A 25,442-nucleotide genomic window follows, 5' to 3' on the forward strand; every position below is an offset into this window, starting at 1 on the left:
CAATGTGGGTTATGACAAAGAGTCTTTTAAAGGGAAAACTCATTTCCCATCTTTGGTCTACTACAGGTTGGCTGAAAAAGGAAAATAACTTTTTTTTTTCATTTGTGAGCAGTCTTACTGGTCATGATCCATTACTGGAGGGCAATAGTAAATAACTGATTTATTATTAATTATTAGTATAAATATACTTGAAAAACCAAATCCCTGCTATTTCAAGATAGGGATTGGAGCTTAAAGTCACTGAAGTCTGTGGCTTTTCTTGTTGTTGGGTGAATAAACAAATTACTGGAACACCTGAGGAGGCTCCATTGACAAAAACCCAGACTGGATGGAGTCACAGAAGATAGAAGATGATTTGGGGCATCTTGTCTTAAAAAAATCTAATTTCTTGATGCTCAGACAGAAAGGCTGTGTTGAACAAAATCAGACACAAAAGCATATCAGAGAATTTGCAGGTCTTCTCCCTACCAAGGAAATGTCTAAAGTGTGCCACACACAAAGCACATTAAGTAATTAATGAAAGCGTTGATTATGCTACTGACCTTGAGAAAAATATGCTTTCTGTCACTGAAAAGAAACAAACCCTGGTGAAAATTAGCTGTCCCTTCCTTCTTCATATGAGCTACAGTGACCTCCTCCTTAACTCTGTCCTTCACCAGATATAAGTGGGGATATCAGGAAATCACCTTTTTACTGTGGGTTGTCAGCCACTGAGAAAGGCTTTAGAAGTAGCTACACGAAGGCATTAAAAGCTCCTTGAAATGGAAGCAGACAGCTGAGGGAGGGATGGGCTGGGAAGGAAAGTAAAGAGAGAAATGAGACTGCAGCCTGCTCCGGTTGCTGCTTGATCTGTGAAAATTGCAGAGCCTTTTCTTAATATATGCTTCTAGGCTAGGATTGAGACACTCAATAAAAATATACCTGGAGCTAACAGACAATTAGCTTTTATTGCTACTGCTTTTTGTATGTCAGAACTTCTTGGATTAACTGCTTTGCTTTTATTTCAGTATTTGAACAAATGGTGCTATTACAAGCTTCTCCTCAGAACCAGTGAGGTGGTTTGTTTTGGTAGGTAAGAGTACATTATACCCCACAGACTATCCTCTAAGCCCTAAAAAAGAATAAAATCCTTTGTACTGTGCTAGATATTATATTAAGCAGAAACTGAAAATTTTAGAAGCAAAACACCTATTGCAAAACATGACTTCTGCAAGTGGCGTTGTTCAACTTCATGAGAAGTTGGGTTTCCCACAGAGTGAGCTTCCAACTAATTGAAATCAGTCCAAAAAATGCACACTGGGAGTTCTTACAAACTTCAGAGGAATGCAAACCAGCAGATGCCACTATGCTGGTGAACTTGCAGCCTGAAGTGCATGTTAAGATAAACAAGCTCCTCTTCTGCTGATCTTCACCCCTTGCCCCAGAGCAGCGCTCTCACCTGGTGAAGAAGCACAGCAGCATCATTTTCCTGCTGACTGGCACCCAACGCTGCTGTCCTACAGGGATGCAAGGGACCAAAGGGAAATGGTTCTCTAGAGGGCACTGCCAGCTTTCCCAAAGTCTGAGAGTGGCAACATATGCTTACATTTTCTATTTTTTAACTTGCAACTCTTATTCTTGCAATGCCAAGACAGAGAGGAAGATGTGAGCTCTCTCTTGCTTAATCTGAAATGCAATAGACATTTTTGCTCTCTCAAACTCCCTGGTAGCTATGCTCCTTTTTTTTGTTCAGAAGGCTGCCTTAGAGGAAAGCCAGGTAGTGCCTACATTTACTTGCCAAGGCTGTGATATTGGCTAGATCAAGGCCAAAACTGTGCCCACATTTTCCCCTGGTAGAAGCTGATTCACTGAGAGCTCTGTTATGTGCTCTCTGCTGTGCCACATATCATGAAGTAAAGCCAACAGCCTGGCAAGGGATCAGTATTGAACAGAGAGATGATAAAAATCACTGGGGAACTGAAATGACTCACTGACTTTGCACTCAGCTCCACACCTACAGCTTTGTGGGTATTACATTAAAAATAAATTAAAGCACTTTGTATTATCTGCTTTATAAGGTAATATTAGTGACAGCTACTAGGGCGCTGTGCTTCTGTAAAACTCACACTTTACAAATATTAAATTACGCAATTATTTATAAACACAGCAGTTTTATAAAACAATAGAGATATGGTAAATGCAATTAAACCCATGCACTTAAGTCCAAAAATAGATAAATAGTGAATGAAGATTTCATCCCATCATGAAAAATAACTGACAGATTAATACATTTTTTCACTCATTTCAATATATTTATCATAAACCTTCCCTACGCATTTCTAATCATGACATGTTTGGATAGGATCCCTTTCTGTTTTTCTATTGAGCTTTAGCAAGTGCTTGCTTTCCCAGAAGAATAATAATGCTGGACCAGACCAGTGGTCCACTGGGTGAAATTCATAACCACAGTTCTCATGCACGTGCATGATGAACTTGGTCTTCAACTTTAATATCCTTGTGATTAAAGAATAACTACAAATTAAAACAAATGTATTCATAACACTAACATTGTCAGGAGGATATTTTCTTCCACTTACTTCTCTAGAAGTAAAATATTACTCATAACTGTGACTGGGAGTTGGTTTTAATTTGTTGAATTGGTTTACCCTAGAGTTTGGGGTTTGGTTTTGTTTAGGTTTTTTTTTTTTCTTTTAAGATTTCTAACATATTTGTTTTTACTTTGACCTCCACTTAAAATAGCAATAACACTTTGTTCTTCCTTTCTCCAGAGTAGCTGAAGCTAATTTTTTTCCAATTATTCTTTCCATGTTCTTTACCTTGCATTACTCAGGGATGTTTTTCAGCTCTCACTCTACCATGCTTTAGCTTGCTTTTGTTCCTCCAAGTCCCTCAGTCACCTCTCATCCAAGCTAACCTTGATCATTTTTCCTACTGCATATTTTTCATCTCAGTGTTCACCTACTTTTCAAGAAAAATATACATGTAAACACATGTATGCAGAGAGGGAGCCAGAGGCACTTTAGTATTAACCTTTGCCCTTACTAAGATTTAACCATTTAATCCCACTTTAGTGAAGTTTTCTTGTTTTTCAGTCAGGATGGTGCAGCACTTCAGCTCTTCTTCCATGAAAACCTGTTATCCTGTCATATCTCTAATGAGAGATGAAGAATTTTCTGAAAGGAAAATCCAACTTAAATGCCATCCTGTTCTTTACTAGATTTCTGCTAACTTATTCAAGGTGTTATTTTTTTTAATACAGAAGTTATGATTTATCATATGAAACACAATATGGATTAAAAATATCTGAATATTAATTTCAGTATCTCTATGCGTCAGCACCCTGATCTCATAACATCCTTTACTTTTGTTCCATATAAAGAATAGGTTACAGAAAAATATATCTGCTATTAACTCACATGGTGAAGATTGAGACAAATCTTTCACCATACTGCAGTACTCATTCTCCTCAGCTACAGCTCAGCAGACTTACAGGTTTTCATGCAGGTTTTCTGATTTCACTTTATTGAAGACTTAAGCTTTATTTGGTCTTCTTTATCTCTGGTTATTTGTGTTTCCTAGGTTTCCACATTTCTGAATTCTCATCTTTTTATCCTCTACTTCATTGTGTCTATAATTTTGTAAGAACTCCAGATTGCTTAGGAAAAACCACTTGAGCCTTGCCACTGCCTCTGGGGTTCACTCTTTCTATCTTGCTTTTTGTTGTACTTATTTCTGTCAAGAAATGATGCCAGGTAGTCTTCACATTGGTTTCTAAGAATTTTCATATTTTAAAGTACCTTTATTTGTAGGAGTTTTTTTACCAGATTTCTTATTACTCAAAATACTTTTCTTTAAAGCTAAATGTTAGTGTGATAATTAATTTCTATTAACTTATTTCTTTGGAACACTCATCAGAGCTTTTTAATGCAAGTGTCTAAATTTAGGTTGAAAATAATTTGATTTTTCCAAAGTACTGAGCTCTCTGAAACTGAATGAAACTGCTCAGCATTTTTAAATCTTTATATTTGGAAGTAAAACTTTACATACCACTTATTTTTAAAGTTCTGAACTACATCATTTTGGAGAAAGAAAACAAACTTTACATGGCACTCCAGATGTCTCCAAAACAAGCAAATAACATCCACAAAACTAGTTCTGCAGCAGCATTTTAGAAATTTTAGAGAAAGCTTGCCTGGTCTGTACATGCTTTAGGGCCAGCTCATAAGCAAAACTTTATGAGCAGAAATCTGGGGACACTGTGTGCTAAAGATAACAGAGCAATTTAAATCTCTTCCTCTGGAAATATTATAAATTATCAACATTTTTGCAGCACTGCCATCAACAGAACATACCCAAAGCCCACAGAAATGATTTAGTAACCTCAGCCTTTCTTTCCTACATGCCTGTACAGATTGACATACTTTCCACAGAAGCACTTGACTTCAGTTAATGAAGATATCATTCAATAAAGGGAAATACTTGAAAAGATTCTGGTTTTGTCATTTTGCTATTTTTCCAGAATCTCCCATACACAAGACTGTTGCAAGAGAAGCATTTGTGAAGCAATTGTAAAAGGCATCCTTCTTCCACACCAAGTTAGTCTGGAGCCCTCCCTGGCTTTCTTCTTCAGCTTTATTGTCAGTAGCTATGCCAAAAAATCATAAGGCATATGAAAATAAAAGGTCAAAGTGGAGCACTATTTTGGGATTTGTTTTTAAAATAACCAATGTCAAATAAAATTTTTTAAGTAGATTAAATATTCAGTTCAATAGGAATCTCTGAACTGATTTCTGAGTCACTTCAACCTAGCTGCCATTTTTCTACAAGTTTCACAAGCCACTAGACTTCTTGACACTTAAAAAAACTTTTAGTTGTTTAAGAAATTCCAGAGCAAGACAAAGAAAAATATCTTAAGAAGCTTCTTCACTATTTCACATTACTTAATCCAAGTCATTCTTCTGAAGTCCCCTCCCTTAATAAATCACTTGGTTAATTACACCTCCGCCATCAAAGATAAGTGCTGTCATGCATAGGTACTAAAGCTGTAGTTTCCCTCTGTTATTCCAAGTAACAGATTAGATAGCAATCTAATGTGAGCTATTTCAAACATAGGAAAAAGAGTATTCATTTTAATTCAGCAATAGCACGTTCATGTTCATCATTATTATTACCAGTTTGATGGCCTTCTTCCCCAAGAGGCTCTTATCTTCTTGAGACTATTATCTTCTGCTGCTAAAGAGATTAAATATGTGGTGAGATGTCACGTTTGAAAACTATAGCAAAAGCAGTTTATTTGGTTTTTTAATAGTTGTTCAAATGCCAGAAAGTGTTTCCTTACAAAACCATAAAAATGTTTCAGGTAGACTTTGGTACTGAATACACAGATGGGAGCAAGTTCTCAGGGTGGGTAAATATTATGTCCTCACCAAATCATAAGTGATTTATTCCCTCTGATGTAGCCCTGCTAAATAAACATTTCTTGGTTCCTCAGTTACTACCTGAAGTAGCAAATGATGGCTACTGCAGAAGCAGACCTCCCTCAAAACACTGAGTAATGTGACAAGTGGAATTACGTGGATTGACTAACTCTGGAGATAACACAAAATGGAAATTCCTACCAGTGAAGTGCTTGAAGACATGTTGTCAATAATTTCCTCAGTCATTAAAAGAGGAGTGCCTTCATTGCTGGCAAAACTTTTGAGAAGAGATATAAATCTCTTCTCAAAAGATGTCACCCAGGCTCTTCTCTGAAGATCCCATCTGGGTTCGACAGGCATGTCACTTACTTTCTTGAGCTTCTTGAGCCTATTTATAAGCCCATCTTCCTGTGTATCAAACCACAACAGCATCTTCACCTACAGCCCAAGTCCATCTCCATAATAGTCTGAACAGGAAGTAGAATCTCCTTCAAAAAGAAAACCCAAACCCACAGTGAGTGACTTGATAAGAGTAGATAGGGCATGTTTCACAGGTGGCATGTCACACAGGGTTTTTGCCTTGCAGTCCCTAATGGAACTTGCTGGTTTGTCAATACTTTTCCAGCAGCAGACTTAATGCAAAGTAGATCATTTCATCTTAACTCTAATAAGAATTAGGAGACCTAGATATTGAAAATGTGAGATTTAGCATCAAAAGTCACCTGGAAATTACCAATATTATAAAGCTGCCTCACATTTGTAATTTCAAAAATAAAATTCCCACCAGCTGGGACGTTAATATACAAGACAAAAGAGGTGAGGGTAGACAAGAACTAAAAATATTTTCCTTCTTCATTTTTGATCTGTTTGCATCACATGTACATCATGTAGGTACATGTACCTACATTATTTTCTCTTAGGTCAAACATCGCAGGTACACAAATTGCTGAGCAGCACAGCGTCACCCTTGCAAAGAGTAAGCTTCCCTGTTCACAATTAGTGAATATGCTCTTCAGAGTCTAGTGAGTTTAAATAAAACTGTATCCATACATTAAAATGGTTTGGGTTTATTCATCACGAATTATTGCAAATGCAGCTTGCCCATCACTTTGTGTCTTCCATATTGAACTGCTTTATGGAAAATTAAGGTAAAATAGGAATTTCCTGTGGCAAAAGTAGGAGTACTTGTGGCCAGTCCAGGCTCCTCTGGTGCAGGGGAGGGTACCTGAGGAGGCAGTTTGCAAGGCAGAGTGAAGCCGCAGGAGCTGTCCCACTGCCACGGCCGCTCCAGCGCGCTGGGCCACGCCAAGGGTGGGTGCCATGTTGGGGCGCCGTTCCCGGCGGGCGGGAGCCGCTGCGGGCAGTGGGCGCTAGAGGGCACTCCGGGATCAGGGAGCGCAGCGCTCCGCAATGCCCGGGGGCACGGACGGGCTGGGCGCCCGTCACTGCCGCCCGCCGGGACACACGGCCGGGGGTGAAGGCAGCCTCGCTCTGCTCAGAATAAAGGGAACGGGGGGTGTTCTGCTGCCAGTGAGGAGCTGAGCAGGTGACGCTGCAGAGAGAAACAATAGTCACCCCAGGGGTGAAGCACAGAGCTTGGGAAGAAGCAGTGTGGCTCTTCCCAAAGGAATGGTCAGTGTAGCACTTCTCTGTCACTGTGCTGGGTTTCTCTCCTCGTGGGTAGTAAGTATTTCTTTGGCTTTGTCTTCAAAACTCTGGTCTTAAAGAAGCTCAGGTTGTGACTACTCACATGTCTTGCAGGAAAAGCCACACCTTTGTGAATGAACATCCGCACCTCCTCCCCAGCAAGGCAGGGAGAACAGCACATTTCCAGAGGTCTGCTTTACCTCAGATGCTGATGAGAAAGCCCTTTAAGAAGTGTACAGCTACTAGGCTAAAATATGAAGGAGGAGAGAGGGCTACTCGACCTCTCTCCTCCTTCATATTTTAGCCCAGTTAATATGGGCTAAATGACTGCAAAAGACAGTCACTTTCCAGAAGGAAGGAAACCCCCACTGAGGCTCCAAAGACAGGCCATGGCTAGAACATGAGAAGAGCCCATTCCTAGTAAGCTGCACTGTTCCTAGGAAGCTCCCCTTTTTGTGGTGGGAGACTTAAACTGACCTTAAACCATCTCCAGCTGTGCTTTAGGAAGTTTAGCCTTAGTCTCAATGATGCTAATTCTAAAATATTCCCTTCATGACTAATTCATATTTTTTCTTGATATTTAATCTAATTTGCTGCAGGCAAATCCCTTTAGTTTTTGGCCTGTTGACAAATGAAAATGACTAGTCCCTCTAGGCCTGCTCATTCTCTCTGTGAATCTATGGACACTTATTATCTCTTTCAGGTACTTTTTGTTTCTCCAACAGCTCTTAAAGCATTAAAACATCTGCTACTCTTCTCCTTCCTAGTTAAGAGAGAAGATTCCAGGTGTTCAGAGATGACTGAAGGAGACACTATCAGCAAGTTTTTGGTAAATGCTACATTCCTCATACATCTATCTGGATGAAATTATTTTGTGTCTAAGTGCCTTTAACTACCACCTATAATATTTTACTGAAATACTTCTCCCTGGAGTGTTTTCCTCCTTGCTCTTCTGGGTAATATATCAGGGTTCCTTCTTCACTGCTTCTGTTGGCTTTAGTTTAACAGCTATTACATACTTCATTAATATTTTAGGTAACACATAATAGAAACCTAATGCTCAATATGACGCTTTCAAGTGGTAGTAGGTTTGGTTTTGATCCTGGACTACAATATTCCACAGATCCACTACAGAGAGTTTCTCAGTGATTGATATGTGGCAATTTGCTCAACAAAAACTGGCATGCTATAGCCACCAAGTTTCTGTTGCCTAAGAAGACAATATCTCTTTGGCATCCTAAAGCAAGTTTTGTATTCTTTCCTTTTATATAGAAAATACTCTGAAAATTCAGACTACAAAAAAGATGGCTCAGTAGTTTTTGCAGCAATTGGGATGACAGTCCAAATTCCAGCCCAAGTTTTCATAGGCAGCCTTGGGGAGCTATTTTACCCAACCTGCATCTCTCAATTTCACTTCTATAAACTGAAGATAATGTTCCTTTCCCACCTGGGAATTGCACTGATACTAGTGAGATATTTGGATGCTATAAAAGAAGACCTAGGCAAAGCTTGTGCACAGTCAAATTATAAAAGTCCTAAAAGATAAACAAAATAAATCAGACTTAATATTCTTTGCCTTTTGTTTTCCTACCTTCAACACTAGAATTTCCCTGGACTCACTGTTATTCCCTTGTGTTGCCTTCATAACTGAAGCCTTGAGCTAGCCAGATCACTTAAACTCAGGCAAAGATTTTCCATGAGCTGCCTCATTGTGGTAGCTGGTTTAGGCACCTCCAGCAGTGGCTGGAGCAAACTAAAGAGTTCCTTGGGACGTGGATTTCTTTTAGGTTCGGAGTAGCACGCACTAAGCAACATATAATCAAATGCAACAACGCTTTTAACCTGTTTTGGCTGCATTTTAAAGAAGAAATCATTTGGACACTAAAATGGAGAATGAGAAACTTCATCTCAACAGGCTGATTTTTGTAATTAAAGCCATTCTGCCTCTCAGAAGGAGAAAAGGAGAGGCATTCCCACCTGCTGCATATGGTGGCTGCCTGTGTCCTCTAAGGCAATGATCATCCCACAGGCCAAATTCTTCCAACCTTGGTCTTGCAGGCACCTCCTGCATGAAGGTGCCCAGTGCTGTAGCATACCTTTAAATGAAAAATTGTTAATTTAAGAATGCTACAGGGAAATACACAAAGCCATCAGAGAAAAAGGAAATCACACAAACTGAGCTTAATCTCTAAGCCCTTTTTGTGCAGAATTACTTAAACACATGAATCCAAGGTTTTCCAGATAACTGTGGAGTATTCAAGCAATATAAGGCAAGTTCAGAAAGTAATGGACACACTGCTCATGCACTGCACAGTGCCAGTGAGTGTGCACAAGGAATGTAAGAGCCTTCCTGTGAATATGTGTACAGTGTGAATGTACGGGTCTGCCAGGTAGAATATCTGGCACTTGCAAAATTGTGCTCATGTATGCCAAAGGGCTGTATCACAGGGCTGGAAACCCCAGGTAAAATAAGCAGTTCCTCAGTCTTCCAAATTTTTAATGGGAGAAGAAATAATATTCTGGAGAAAATGTGCATATATCAACCCCAGTTATCAAATATTTTATTTTGATTTCTTCAACCCCCTGGGCAGCAACCATCTCTAAGTTACTACACTGAACTGGATGGAATTACTCACATATTGGCATGTAAATAGGTCTCTGCAGAATTCTGAGCCTGCTTTATGATTAAACTTCACTGCCAATGGCAATAAAGACGTAATTAGCATTATTGTAATAATGGCATCATCTTTTGTCTTGTTCTTTCCCAGTCAGGAATTAGAAAAGGAAATAAAATGCTGTCAGTCTTCATGAGAAGAGTGCTGGACCTGCAGAGTTATACAGAGCACTGCAAGCATCTTGCTAGTGCAAACAAGAGCAACTCACGATAAAATTAAGGGAACAAACACTATCCACTCAACAGCATAGAACACAATGTTGTTCTTTATTATATTATTTAAAAGGGGCAGATTTACTTGGTCATAAATTAATAATTCAGAAGGTGTAAGAAGGCACAGCCAATTAGCTGCAGTAATTTGCATTTTTATGCTCCTTCATTAGTTTCCTAAGGTTCTTCTCTCCTATTAAAGCAATGCAAATGCCATCTTCCAAAAGGTGAATAGCCAACCTGGTTTTTGTTTGCATGGTAATGAAGCCTTTTCAATTATTGAAAGACCAAACAATTTAATAATTTTTAAGACAATTTTTTGTTGCTATAATATCTCTTCCTCGTGTTTGTTTTTTTTTCAAGAAACATGCTTTTTAAATGTAATTTATTTTAACCTGAAGCAGGGAGTTTATCAGGTGGCTGATCTTCTGAGGTTCCTAAAATCATGCCTAGCTTTAATCACTTAAGTAAATCTGTCAAAGCAAGGTATTAAAATCCTTTCTTAATTTAGAGGCTGACAAATAACTCCGTGTATGATGCCTTTGTTTGCAGCAGAGAGTCTCTTTATCCTCTATGCAGGAATGAATTGAGAAGGGTTTAATACATGATTTTGACTCTTAGGTGAACTTCCCTTTCTTATGCCCATGCCCCAAATATCTGCTGGCACAATTACCTCCAAAAGCTTCCTGCAGCCTGCCCCAGGGATTTCCCTTTTGGTCATTACTATCTATGGGCACAGTCTTGCTAAAGCTGACGTCCTTAGCTTCTGAGAAATACTCCTGAGGCCAGCAAGGTTAAAGTCTTCCTGCAGTCATAACTGCAGTCCTGGTCACAGAGTGCTGCAGGGCAGCTGAGCTTGCTTGCTCTCTGCCTTCCCATGCAGGGCACCAGCAAATCCCACTGGCTTCCCAGAGAGCTGCTCCTAACCTGCAGCTGGCCTGACACGTACTTATTTTTCCATTTTTACTCTGGTATTTTCCTTTCCAAATGCTTTCCATGTGAGGCCATTTGACTTTATTTTTATAATTATTTTATTTTTAATATGGCCCCTCATTCCAGATGTAGATAGTACATACACACACTCAAACACACGTAAAAGTGAAGTAATGCTGAGGCTGCACCTTTATAGAAATGCATCTGAGGCAGAGGGTGACCCAGGAGAACTGTACAGATATATCAGAGGGCCAGAGGGTACTAACCTCAAAAAAGAAAAAAAAAAAAAAAATGGGTAGGGGAAGGGAATTAACACCTGGGAATTAAAACCATATTCTCCTGGGATATGTTTTCTGAGGGATCCTCTGAAGGGACTTGGGTGTTCAGGTTACCCTGAATGCTATCAGTTCACTGAAGAAGACAGGAGACCTGCCCCAGCCCTTCTCCATTTACATCAGCAGAATTTTTGTGTTTTGGGATGTTGGTCTTTCTAGGGGCAACCTAGAAAGCAGTGATTTCTCCCAAGGAACAAAGCACCACACCCCAGCCCACTGAAATCCACTCCATCCTGTTCCCTGGTCACTTCAGCCTTTCCTTCTTTTAGCAGAGGTGCTGTTCACAAACTGTACAGACCATCTTGGAATTTTTTTGCCAGCAAAGAACATACAAGAAGGCACAGTTTTTGTCCTTTCACTGCTAGTGCAGACAGCATGCCTGTGACACAGACCAAATGACCGACCATACAAGAAGCAGGGTGTGCTGTTGTGTTTTAAAAGGCTTTCTTCCTTTTTTTGTTAACTTCTCAGTGAAGGCCACATGTGAAGGCCAAGCTCTGAATCACTTCAGGCAGGAAGGGCAGGGTGGCAGAGGCTGAATCAGCTCCAGTACTCAAAGGCCAGTGACATTATGCCAGTGGGTATAATGAGGTGAAACTGGTGCCAGCAGGTGCAACAACAAAGAAACAAAATGGCTTGAGGTAATATGTAAAGTAGAACTGGCCAAAAATAAAATAACCAAAACTTTGCAAACTATACAAATAAAGGAATCTGAAAGTACAGAGAAGATTTTCTAACATCACAGTAGTGGCAGCAGCCTCTATCTCTGCCCTTACTCCAGCCCCTGTGTCACCTCCTCCCCTTGTCCCCAAGCCCAGCCCTAGCTCACATGTCCTGCATGACCCCATGCAAGGGCACAGGGGTGGCCCATGGGCAGGCTGGGGCTCTGGGCTCTATTCCCACAGCAGGACAGAGCCTCCTGACTTGCAGAATTAACTTCTAGAGCTGCAGTGCTTTCCTCTTCCTGCATGGACGGAAATGGGGGTCTCTGACCATGGTTATGTGGAGGCAAAAGACCAGATTTCATTATCTAGGTGTATTTCTGTTCTTTATGCCAATCAGAAAAATTAGTTCTTTATTACTTAGTGGAGAACTTCAAGATGTCATATCTTATATGTCTGCTATAAAGTTCATAAATTATTTGCAAAGTACATTTTTAAAAAAACATCACTAAGACCTTATTGCAGATCATAACAACAGAATAACATGATCATTTCATTATTTTACTGAAATATATTAATATCAGGAGGGTTCTGTTGATTATTTAATGTGATTTCTTATATCATACATCTACAGGACTCCCCTAAATAAATATCTGTATCAAGACCAATAGCACAGCTAAGCCAGAATAGAAATTGATTGTGGTTTCAAATTTTCTCTTCAGACAAAACCCACTGCAGGCCACAGTAAGTTTTCCAGTTGTCAGTTCCCTTCTCTGAAGTAAATTACTTCAAGGCTAAATTTTTCTAATTCCAGGCAATGGACTTGCTAGTCTTCTCCAGAAAAATTATAGATGCCTTTGTACCATTTTTCTATTCTTTAGTAAGTCGAGACTTTGAACTGTAGTCCCTCATTTTCAACATATTTTCCAGTTCTTTAAGCTCAACCAGAGTTACTATCTAACCCTTCTTTCTAAAGAAAACCCAATAAATAATAATGATTAAAAAAAAGAAATTAGAAAGGAGACCAAAATCCTTCTCCACAGGGCAGGACGAGCAGTGACGCAGCACGGGGGCAGGCTGCTGGACCCAGCTGTGGCACTTGGGAGCAGCTGTGCAGTGCCTCCCTTCCTCCTCCAGCAGAGGCACAAAGCCCCTGCAGTCCCTTGCCCAGGGGCTACAGTCTGTGCAGCACTTTCCCTTTTCCCTCAAAGTAAATCTTCACCTGAATAATGCAAGCTCTCTGCTTTTATTCATATTCTTCTCATTATGGTCCAATGATCATTTTAGCACTTTGGCCGTGGCGCGCCGCAGGAGCTCCACGTGTATCTGATTATCCATTATAAAATCAAATCCCTTTCAGTCCCTATTTCCCAGCATGGAGTCTTTTCCATCCTACAAGCGTGGCTCACACTGTTCCTCACTGCACAGGCTTCCAAAAAAATAACTTTTTACATTTTTTAAAGAAAGTCAGATTGCTTTATCATTCACCAGCCTGATTTATCACTTAATCCTCCACTAGTTTTAGTGGTGTAAGAGAACTTCGTGAAGAAAATGTCATGTTTTCTTGTCTCATTAAGAAAGATAAGGTGTGAGGGAAATGAACTTCATGAGGACCAAATCCTCACCATGATGGCTCCTTATTTGCAGTTATACTTAAATATATTATATTTTAGTATACTTATATTTTCAATAAAATTCATAGGTGTTAGGTTGATTTTCTATTCCTTCATTTTCTTAACAAACTGTCTTTTGGTGTGAGGGAGAGCATGTCCTTTAAAAACTTTATTACATCAACAATACTATCCTTATTGAGAAGAACTTGTAATCTTGTCAAAAGATGGGATCAAATTAGTCTGACAAAAATTATTTTGGTGAAACTAATGTTGATGGACATTAATTGTGTTTAAGCAATCTCATCTTCATAGGCCCTTAATTTCCCGAGTTGGTCCTGTTATCGTTTTTAAATATTGTTACGCTTTAAATTTTTCCCAACTTGAAAATTCCCATGTTTCAACCCTGTAATCACCAAAATAAAATGCCCAGGAGGGATTTTTTCTAGTTCTTTTAAATCTGTCTGATGAAAGTTAATTAGACATGCAGATTTCAAAATGTCTAACTAAAACAATCTGCTGTGTAACTGGTTAGAATTAAAAGGACTGCATCACCATGTTGTATGATGCTACCATCTGGCTTTCCCCAAATGCAGACTCCAAGTGACTGAGATTCTGCTTTTCATGGATTCTTGTCAGTTCTGCTATCATCATACAATCATGGAGTAATAATATTACTGGGACTCCCGGTACAACTGGGAACTCCTTTCTCTGCCTTTCCATTCTAACCAGAGATATTTGTCTTTAACATTTGGCTTCACAATCTACTTCCTAAAATACAAGAGTCTTGTTACAATGATTGCTACAGCTTTTTTTACCATGTTTCACTATGATTTAGAGATGTTTTTCATTTTACTTTGACCCATACTGTTCTCTCCTTAAGTCACTGCAACAACATCATTCTGAAATGTGCAATTTGGGCATCTAGTAAAATGTTATTCAACAATGGACAATTATCTTTTTCATGTTTCTGTTTACATTTTCTCTGGTTGATTGTCTCAATATTACTTTCAGCTTTATGAAATTGTCCTTTTCAACCCCCTGAGACTATGAATTCTTGGCAGAACTCACAATAAAAATGTAATCAAGATAAAATCAGTTTCATCTATTTTTTCAGTTCTGTGATTAACTCTTCACTTCATAAGGTCTTGAATAGAGTTCTGCCCCATTAGAAACAATTTTTGTTTATATAGGAAACTGTTATATATAAAATTTTAAAAATTCAAAGTCTGCCTTAAAATCAGCAACATATATCACATCTTTGGAACGGATGCCAACAAATATAAAAATATTTGTTCTTGCTACATATTATAGCTTAATGGTTGCACAGCCAATTTTCTTATTCTCTAGTGTGTTTGTGCATTTCTAGCAGACCAAAGCCAGCAAATTCTCTTGTGCTTTGATCCTACAGAATCCTTCTTGTTTTCTATCCATGGCCTGTAATTTGAACTTGAGTGAGGCCATTTTAAAATGGAATCTCTCTCACACTGCTGCATTTGTCATTCAATTTTCTCAATATTTTTACAGCCAATAATTCCAACATTATCAACACAGGAATCTTCCTATTTGTTTTCAGAACATCTAGCTTTATGCTAATTATTGAGAAATTTCCACTGTGTATATGGCACATAATAAATGAAATGCTGTATATTTTAGAATCAAATGAGTTAAAATCTAATTAATCTATGCCATTACATATTTTTAAATTTTACTGTTAGAGTTATATTTGCCATAGACAATGTCAGGTAACTGCAATGAATCAAGTGTGAAATTCCAGGAAAAGCAGATATTCCCTATTTTTTCCTCTACATTTCATTTTCTTACAATCCTTCTACAGGTTATAATGAGTATGAAGTATGACTGAGTCTAGACAAATGTGTTGAGGCCTTCTATTAGCAAATTTCTTGGTACAGCTGTCATTATTTTTTTAAGTTGCTATGGAGACTTACAAGTTTGAGGCATCACTGTTTCAATGATTTTCCATAGCAATGCTGCTTTGGCTCCAGTACATACCCCAAAACAACTATGAATGTCCTCCAAGACAATTTATGTCCTGTTGAACATATTTAAAATATCTACACAATTGCCTAGAATATGGCAGTAGCAATAGGATGTGGAAAAATGACTGACCTACTTGCTAAACCTATTGTTAGGTAGAATGACTTTCATAATTGAGATTTCAGTAAAATAAAAGTTTAAAATACATAGCTGGGAGACAATAGAAAAGGCAGAGTATTTTGTCAATTTTTTTTTTCCCCCAGCATTTTGGACTTTAAACCTTAAGGCCAGATCACGCCTGGTAAACTTCTGAGAAGAAGTTAAGATATTAAACTTTTTCAAGTATATTTTTTCCTCTTTATGCTTAAACAGAAGTATCTATTTTCCTTTACCTTTTTAGCTAATTGCTGCTCTTTGGAATTGTGGAAGTAATAAATTTTAAGAACTGTGTAGCTCAATGGCAAGAGTGTCAAATGCCAAAAATCCTAAACTACCTTTATATGGACAAAGCATGTAGCTATTATATGGATGAATGAAGACCTCTCTCTGCAGACATGTAAAATGCTCAGAACCTGATATGTCTTTCACCAGCTGTGCAGAGATATAAGCAGTCAGAAGTAATCAGTTTTACACCAGTGGAAGTCATAGGAAATACAAGAAGACACTTCAGCCTGGAATTGAGGAAGACCTCACCTCTCAGAAGTGATGGTCAGGGCTAAAATACACTGAAAAGTTTACTTCCCATCATTTATTTTCACTGATGCTTCTCAGCCTCTTTTAGCAGCCTCCATCCTTTGCATGATGAACCCAATACAGCCTTCTAGAGACAAAAAAGGAGAGTAGTTCAAGAGAGAACCAAAAGCAAAATCAATCAAAGCAATTTTTGTCATTGCAGTAATACTTCAGACCACGGATGAGTAATTCAAATAACTGATTCATTAAACAAAAAGGCCACAGAAAAGTTACTTCTGTTGAGAAAGAGATCAAGGTTCTCCCTCAACCATTCAGCCCCATGATTTCCACACTCCTGGTGAGCAGCTGCAGAGGAGATGCCCTCACGCAGACATGCAGCCCTTGAGTGGGGTTCCAAAGGAGCAAGAGCAGCCCTGTCCCCTCTTATTTCTCATCATCACCAACATCCACACACCTGCCTGCCTTCCTGCAGCTCTCATGTGACTCAAGGCTACAGCTGTATTTTCTTTTTTAGTAGCTTTTCTTTTTTAATTAGTTTTCTGAAGTCTATTAATAAAAAAAAGTAATAACGACAATAAAGAAAAAGTAACACTAACAACAAAAGCCTCTTCTGTGTTTCTCTTAATAATTTTATTTCACTGTTTGAAAGGAGAAACAGGAGATACCTTCAGTTTTTTAAATGTGTTCTGGTTTTTTATTTTCCTAGCATTTCACATTGAGAGTTAATTTTGTTTGCAGCTATTTTGCTTGAATTTCTAATACATTTTCCATTAACATACTCCTTTGTAGGCACATGCAGACCACAGGATTCTCATTTGAGAACTTCTTTACAATAAAGTTGCTGCATGGTGTGTATAACTTTGAGTTTTCAACTCATATCTTTTTGTTGAAAAAAAGAGCATTTTCTTCAAACAGCTTGGACTCTCTGCATGCTAGAGATATTGGCTTAAGGCAAGCCTGCTCTGGATTACAAGCCTCTGCCTGGGTTTTGAACTAGTAACTAACCAACTGAGTGGCCAAACTGGTTCTGGGGACACAGATGTGTAAGTTAATTAAATTCTGTGACAGGGAAACAGAGCAGCACTTTCATTTATAACCATGTGGAAAAGTCTTATCAGTGTATGACATATGGCTCAATTTTTTCAGGAAACAAGCTTACATGGAATACCTCTATTGCAGTGCAAGGCAGCAAAGATGCAAGATTGCAGCACCTGGTGTAAGTGGGCTCCATGCAGAGAATGTATAGGAGCAGCACACATTGTTATTTCCTTAGTACACAGGATGGTGACAACATAGAGCAGAACATGCAGCAAGTAAGTCAGTGTGCTTCGATACTATAGATCTTTTTGGTGTGGAGAATGAAAACAGCCTGTATTTTAAGGTTAAGGATGGACTTGCTCCCCCAGTCATCTTAGTTGTTCATACATGGACATCAAAATGACCAAACTGTGTCAGACCACATATTTATTATTATTATTATCTACTAGCCTAAAATGGTCTCTTTAAATTCATCAAATAACCCTCTAAAGCTGTGATAATATGGCAAAATTTAGTAATATTTTATTTTGAATAAAAATAGTCTGTTATACATGACAATAATAGCACAGTTAAAGTCTGAAGTGTCTATCCATTCAAACACTATTAAGAAGTGAAGAGTGGGCTTTTGCTATTTTTTCAGCCTCTCAAAAGAAAAGAAAAACCAACATAGTTACAATATGTGAAATGGTAATTATAAGAATTGAAAATAGTTCTACATTTCTGATGGATTTCTTCCTAGCCCAGGATAATAAAAGCCTTGTAGTTAAAAAGTGGATTGCATTTGCAGCTGAGAAAAAGTGTTCTTGTCATCACGAAAATCTCTTAGGAGAAATATCCCAGAAATGGACATATGAACACTTATTTCTGTCCAGCAGCTAAAACTTGTACTTTGCAAGGAAACTTTTAATAACTGGTGTGACTCTGAATTCACACAAGCAAGTCAGAGGCAGCTGGGAAAAACACTCTCATACAGAACTGATCTGTGGCTATGAACTGTCACAGACTAATTGCACCCATGTGATTGATCCCTATAGGCACAGATGGACTCTCCCCTCCCAGACACTGATATGTGTCCCCAAAGGAAACAGGCATAAATTGAATGAGATTAATCAGCCTGTGTCACAGAAAGCTCAATGAGACTTCCATGCAAAGGGAAACGCGCCTTTAATCCATCTGAGCCAAGTATGATTAAGAAGCATGAAGAAACAGCTAAAACTCTGGTGTAATGGTATTTGAGTGAAGGTATCACTCTGCTTTCACACCCTGACTTTTGGCTATTTAACTGTGTAATTTTCTGTTTGCATAGCCCATTGCTGGAGAACATGTACTGACTCTGGCTATCAGCAAGGAATACAGCTAGGACCAGCGAACAAAAAAATTGTAACTGGTTGCTATGGTTCATTTTGAGTCCATCTACAGAATATGTGGTACCAGATTTCATTACAGTTATCTCAGGAGACACCCGAGAGCCCCCGGGCTTGGAAATGATGTTTGAGCTCTGCCCAGGATAAGGGTACCTGTGGGCATTCTGCCTTCTCCCAGCTGACCTCCACAAGGAACAAAGCCCACTGCTGACTGACAGCCAAAATGAGATATCAATCACAACAAATTGTGCAGATCCTCAATCCTACCCTTTCTTAAAGGGAAAAAAAAATGAACAAAATTAACATGAAATTACTAAAACTCCACTGAGATGAACAGAATAGTTGCAAGCTCAATAAAATTGTTCAGAAAGTGGCTTGGGATTTTTTGCCATCTGACATCTTCATATTAAAAGAATGACATCTTCATTTATGTCAATCTTTTGTTCAGTTTTGGTTTTTCATACAGAAAATGACCTACAGAGAAATCAGTATAAATGGAAAAAAAAAAGGGGGGGTTGCCAAAACCCACCTAGGCTTCTTTTTCAAAACAGGTTTGATATTATTTTTAACTAAACCAGGATAATCTTTTACAATATCTACAATATCTGTCAAAAGAAACTGTAACCGAATTCTCCTCTCTTTCAGAATCTATATAGAAGAACTAAATTTGTTCTGTAATGGTTAGACTTCTAACCATTAGATTCTACATTCTAAATTCTACATTATCTTCACAGGCAAAAAAGATGTTGAAATATAGACTTCTTTAAACTAAAAGGTGTTGGAAAATGCAGATAGGCATCTAATGACATGCCAAATGACATCCAATACACAATTCTAAGGACAGGGGTAAGATCCTTTTGCTCTGTATTTCAGGACCAGCTAGCACTTCATACTGCACCTGACACAGGGGATCCTGCATTCTGTGAGTATTTCAGCTCCCTGTGGTGATGCCATGCACTTTGCAACATTTATTATTGAGGAGGAAATGGGGAGCCAGAGGCTGCATCTTTTGCAGAGTGAGGGGTGAAAGCAATCCATCCTTTTGTCCCTTGAACCCAGCAGCCACAGCACCTCAGGACAGGCTCTGTCAAACGTGGCTGTGAAGCAATTCCTGAAGCTGCAACTCAGTGTTAGTTCTTTTTCTCAAGCAGATGATCCTTTGACTATAAAAACCTATGGTTTCTGCCAGCTAATGTAGGAAATCCTTTCCTTTAAGTCAGTGGTGTCTGTGCAGTGAAATTGAAAGTCTGGATCCAAACTCAGCTGATGACTCACTTGGGAAACTGCTACAGCCGCACATAGCAGCACTTGTAATACCAGCCACCTTCTTTCTTTTTGGAAAAAAATCCCAACATTTCACATGCAAAAAAGAAAGCAGATTCTCCTTAATTTATGTTACTGAGTTCTATATTCACTGTTGTCTTTTTTCCTCATAGTGAGCCTTATTACTCTAAACTCTGAAGGTGAAAGAGTAAGAAGTCATTCCCACACTCGTGCTATGAATACATATTAAATTAAGTGCAAATATAATTCTTACAGTGGATGTGCATTTGGTTTGTATTAATTATACCTCTCTACATCTGCCACCCAGTTAGCTCCCAATATAGCCACACAGCTCCAGCAGCTATACACAACCAAAAGGAGAAAATAAATCATCACTCTAATGAGAGTCCAGACCTCCATTAAAGAATTTGCTAGAAAAAATATAAAAATAATTTAATCTGGAACAACTCTGGAATAAAAGAGAATATTTCAGTATGTATTGAAACATGACCTAAAAATGCCAGTAAAGCATTCTTCTTTTTTCTATTATTTGAACTGTGAGAAGTCTCTGTACTCTCCAGAGTAAAAGTATGTTTTTACTCATGGTAAAATCACAGCATGTGGATTTTTCATTGTGCTATATTTTATCTTGCTGAACCTCAGATTTTTAAATTGTCAGTTTCATTTATAAAACATCAGAATCTACTAAAAAAGTGTTCAAAATATCAACAATTTTCCTTTAAGTATGTGACCTCAAGAGCACTAATTAATCAATGTCAATCTTTCTGACCAAGATCTTATCTCTTGAGAGAGTGTGTGTGTTCTAAGATATAAGTACAGGCTGTTTCTAATCAGCTTGGCTTGAGGATAATATAGAGATGGAGAAAAAGGGAGAAGCTTTCTGTGTATAAAAGACAAAAATTGATAATATGCATCATAAATCCACATTTTTCTGTATTTGTGAGCTATCGGCTTGTTCTGAGATTCTGACTTTACACTGATTGCAAATAAGCACACAACTGCAGAAGCTCCAGCTTTCCAATTGCTATTGTAAGGAAGTCAATTGTCCTACATATGTAGGGCAGCCCTGGATGGGAGTGAGATATTTGCATCCCCACTTGTGACTTTCTGAACATTGCATGATGAATGACGGTGGGAGGAATCACTCACAGCTGTTTGCTTGCTTGCTTTTGAAAAGAGAAGGCGTGTTTGACACTGTTGTTATCTCTGCAACATAGCTGCAAAGCAATTCCAAGAAGCAAGATAAATTAACTTTTAAGAGATAGTACATTCTTCTGTGTGATACACAGAAGACAAGTCACATTTCAGCTTTAAATTACCTTATGAAACCCATCTTTTAGTTATGATAAGCAAAAATTTTAACTGCAGAAACACAACAAATTAGGAGGAGGCTACAATCACTTCTTAAGGGTTTAAAAAATTGCAAGTATGAATTTGGCTTTTGGTTGCTTTGTCACATGTGTCACATGTGTGATGTGTCATTTCTGGTCATACAAAGTAGGTATGAAATACTGCAACGTAACCCTGAACTCAAGGAAAGAAACCATTAGACAAAGTATAATGTGGCTTTGCAGTAAACCAAATAATCACATCAAAAAATATCACAGGGTTCATTCTTGCTAAAGTAAGTGCTATTGGCTCAACAGTAATTTCAAATTACTGATATGGCATAAACTTGATAACACTGAAAAAATCCCCCAGTGTTCTGTACAGGATATCCAATTGATTTTGTGTTTTCCGTCATTTGTTTAAACAGAGTGGCTTACTTTTGCCCAGATAAGCAGCAGTTTCAGGTGTACAAACAGCAACACAACTGAAAGGAGCCTTATTTGCAAAGGGGTAGCAGCCAGTACGCATTGGACTAGGTCAATATATCCTTTTCAAGTTACCTTCTTATTCAAAAGAGTTTTGGTTACATCCTGAGATTATCACAAAGGAAAGAGGGATAGATTCCAAAGTCATTCAGAACCTGAGGTTAAGGAACACAATCAACACATACATTGTTTGATGTTCATACAATAAAAACTTGGAGTGCAAGACAGAAACTCACTCTCCAAAAAATCAACAAGAGATCTTCAACTATAATGCCAAGAATGTGAAATTCATGCTTTGCTTATGTGTAGTTACAGTCAATGTTTTAGTGAACAAAAGCAACTGCCCAGAAACCAGCTGTGTGCATGTTTTTATCCCTAAAACAGCTGCTGCATTTGACTATGCCACTAAGAGAGAAAGAGTCTCCTCCTCTCCCACTGGCCACTATATTAAGTAGTTTGCTGTAATTGCAACAGAGCACTTGGCAGTGGCAGGCATGGTAACAGCATTAATAAAAGTAGGAGCTGTTTTCACAGTTGCACGTCTCACAGTCTCTCTCGTGTGTGAAACCACGTTCGGTGTAGACAAACGGGATATCCACAGCATGGACGACTGCGCGTTGTGACAGAACAAATGCGCTCAGCAAAGGGGGTGAGCACAGGCAGTATAGAAGTTAAGTAATTAGGCAGTAAGAAAATATGCAAGCATGAGGATTACTGAAATCACTACTTATGTATTTCGTGTTTCAGATCTCAGTGTTGCACTAATAAAAAATAATAACTTTGAGGGACTGTTTTAATTTAAATATGCATGCCTTAGTGCATGACAAATAATGTGTCTGTATGCATGTTTAGATAGATTTTTCCTTACACCTTCATCTGTAGGGAAGGAATGAGTCAGAGTAACCAGCATATAGCTCTATCTGTACCTGTCTATTCCCAAAATATCACAACAAATATTTCAGGATCTTTTCAACTGACAGAAGTAAAGGTCAGGGTCATAGCAAAGGGCAGTTTGTGGAGGAGGAGATTAGCATTTCTCTAAGTGATTTCTTCTTCCATCTACTTTTTTATATCCTCTGTAAACAGTCCTCTAATTTCAAACACATTTTTTGAATTCTGCAGAGAAGTCAGTTCTAAAAAGGTATCATCAAAAAAACCCCTGTTTTTCTTGGCTCATTCATCAGCTATCCTGTCTTTCCTAGTATAGATATGGGTGGGAGAAAGCATATGTGTGTGTGTATATTCTGTATATAAACAAATATCGGTGTAGCCTCAATTTAGCATTCTGTACTCACACATTACTTATGCAAAGGTATTGATTGGAGAGCTTTGTTACTAGGATTTTTTTAGCTTCTGTTTCATTGAAAAATAATTATTTAATAGATTGATTAGATTAGCATTTTTCTGTTTTATCTGACTGGTAGGCTAATGCCAAAAGAAAGTTCCAGGTGCTCAGCTCCTTTACAGAATAGATCTTAATTTTGCATATCCAAACACAGGGCAGCTCTCCAGCATCCCACACGCACAATGAATTCTCCTCTTTTTAGCATCTTTAAACTGTGTGCTAGGTCATCTCTGAATTCATACAGACTGCATCCCCTTTTCATTTATTTTTAAAGATTGCCTTTAGATCAGACCTTGGTAAATGGCTCTGTGGAAGGGTGACCCCTCCACTGCCACCCTCTGCCTTATCACTATCCAGCAATAACCATCTGCTTCTAAAATAAAATTAAATGCAGTGTTTCCTAAAGGCTGTGACATAGAGTGCTGATTTCATTTGTGGTTTGGCAAGCAGTTTTCCAGGTTTCAGACAAAATTCCTCAGTAAATAGTTTTCTTTCTCTCTCTCAATGCGTGGCCAAAAAGCCTTAAAAAATTTGATTCTTAATAGCCTTTCAGTTCAGGTCTTCACCTACCATTTTGCAAAATGAAGACAGACAGGGAAAACAGAACCAGTGATCTGACAGCAACTCATAGGCTTCTCAGACAGGTATAATTTATTCCCATTCAAGCTGCTGCCACCAGCTGCATTCAGCCCCATCCTTGCCTGGCTTTGTGCATGTAGGCACAGCTGCTGACAGACACTGAATAAGAGACTGGAGGGGCCAGGGATGCTGAGGAAGAGAAGACTCCAGAAGCACCAGCCCTGGCCCAGCACTGGCCATCAGCACTCTTGAAACAGCCATAATCCATCCACCTTGCTGGCACACCAAATGGTGGGGCTGCTCCCCAAACTACTCCCTGACAGCACCCGTGCCTTTTCCTTGCCCCAGGAATGTGGACTGCGCCCTGCCTGCTCATGTTCCTGAGGGCTCTTGGGGAATATTTCATTCAGGCCTCCCCCAGTTTTAGCCCTGCACTGTCTTCAACAATTGATCAGTGCTAAGCCCACAGAAAGCTCCAAACAGAGCAGTTAAGGCACAGCCCAAGGGTGTAAGAAGATTTTTCCGTGCAGCTTGGACTGCACATGGGACAAAATGCATAAACATGCTGAAACACCTAGCCTAGAAAGGAAAGGAACAGACTATATCAGCTTAAAATTAAGACGTGCAGAGTAGCTTGGAAATTTTCTCCTGATTTCAGGCAAAAAGGTAAGAATTCAGGACTTTCTCTCCCCACATGGTTTTTGGAGAGAACAAGGAGGGCAACTATAAAGAGGTAGAAGTCAGTTCTGGAAATGAGTTTCTGCGTTGTTTGGCCGACTTTCAAAGGATCTGATCATTTTAATACTGTATGTATTAAACTGTTCTGTTAATGATGTGTTAAGGCAGTCATGGATTTACTAGAGGTTCTAAGCAGATCAAGGTTACATCTTCCCCACTGGGCATACAAAATCTTGGACAGACATCATTTAGCTATCATTTCAATCAAGGAAAACATAGTAAGTCCTTTCTAAAGCTGAATGAATTATTAACATCAATTGTCCTTTTGTTGCACATAATTTCTGCTAGAAGGATGACTCCAGGAGTGTTTCACTGCAAATTTTTCATAGCTTTTTCATCTCTGGTTGCCTTGGTGCATGGCCCTATACTTACACTATTCTCTACGGCCTGGAGAAACAGCCAAAGGCATTTTGAATCCTTTCACATTCAGAAGGAGTGGCCTTTGTGGATGTAGTTTTAGCCCACTGGAAAAATGAAGGCTGAAACCTACTTGTTAGCCACAAATTTTGCTGTTCCAATGAAAGAGGATGGGTTTGAGCTTTTGAGCCTGCAACATCACCATTAATAATTTACTGAAGACAGCAATCCTGTATCACCCATCAAACAATTTAGGCAAAAAAAAACACCGGTAAATTTCCTGCAGAGGTAAAAGGACACATCACAGGCTATCAGTGGTTTCCTCCAGATGTTGTTAGAGAGTCACATGGATACACAGAATAAAAAGGAAAAATGGATTCTGCTTTTTAGTCAAGTTCTTAGGAACTAAGATCATTAGTTTAATTCTATGTTCAACCATAAAATCAGCCTATGCTAGCAATTAGATAAGCAGGATCTTTTACTATTTACCTTGAAATATTAAGAAACGCATTTCTAGCATGAGGAAAATCCTATACAGAGAGCAGGACACCAGCACATATGGAAAGGCAGGTTTCTCATAGTTGCACACTGGCATTTGGAAGAACTGTGCCCTTGTCTCAGCTGTATCACTGCTTTTCTGGGTAACCATGAAGTCATTCCCTTGTCTTCTACCACAGCTTCCTCCTCAGAAAAGTATGAATAATAATTTCAGGCTTCTTTGGAAAAAATTTTGAAATCTATGGG

Source organism: Ammospiza nelsoni, chromosome 3 (genome assembly GCF_027579445.1).
Source record: "Ammospiza nelsoni isolate bAmmNel1 chromosome 3, bAmmNel1.pri, whole genome shotgun sequence".
NCBI classification, from domain to species: Eukaryota; Metazoa; Chordata; class Aves; order Passeriformes; family Passerellidae; genus Ammospiza; species Ammospiza nelsoni.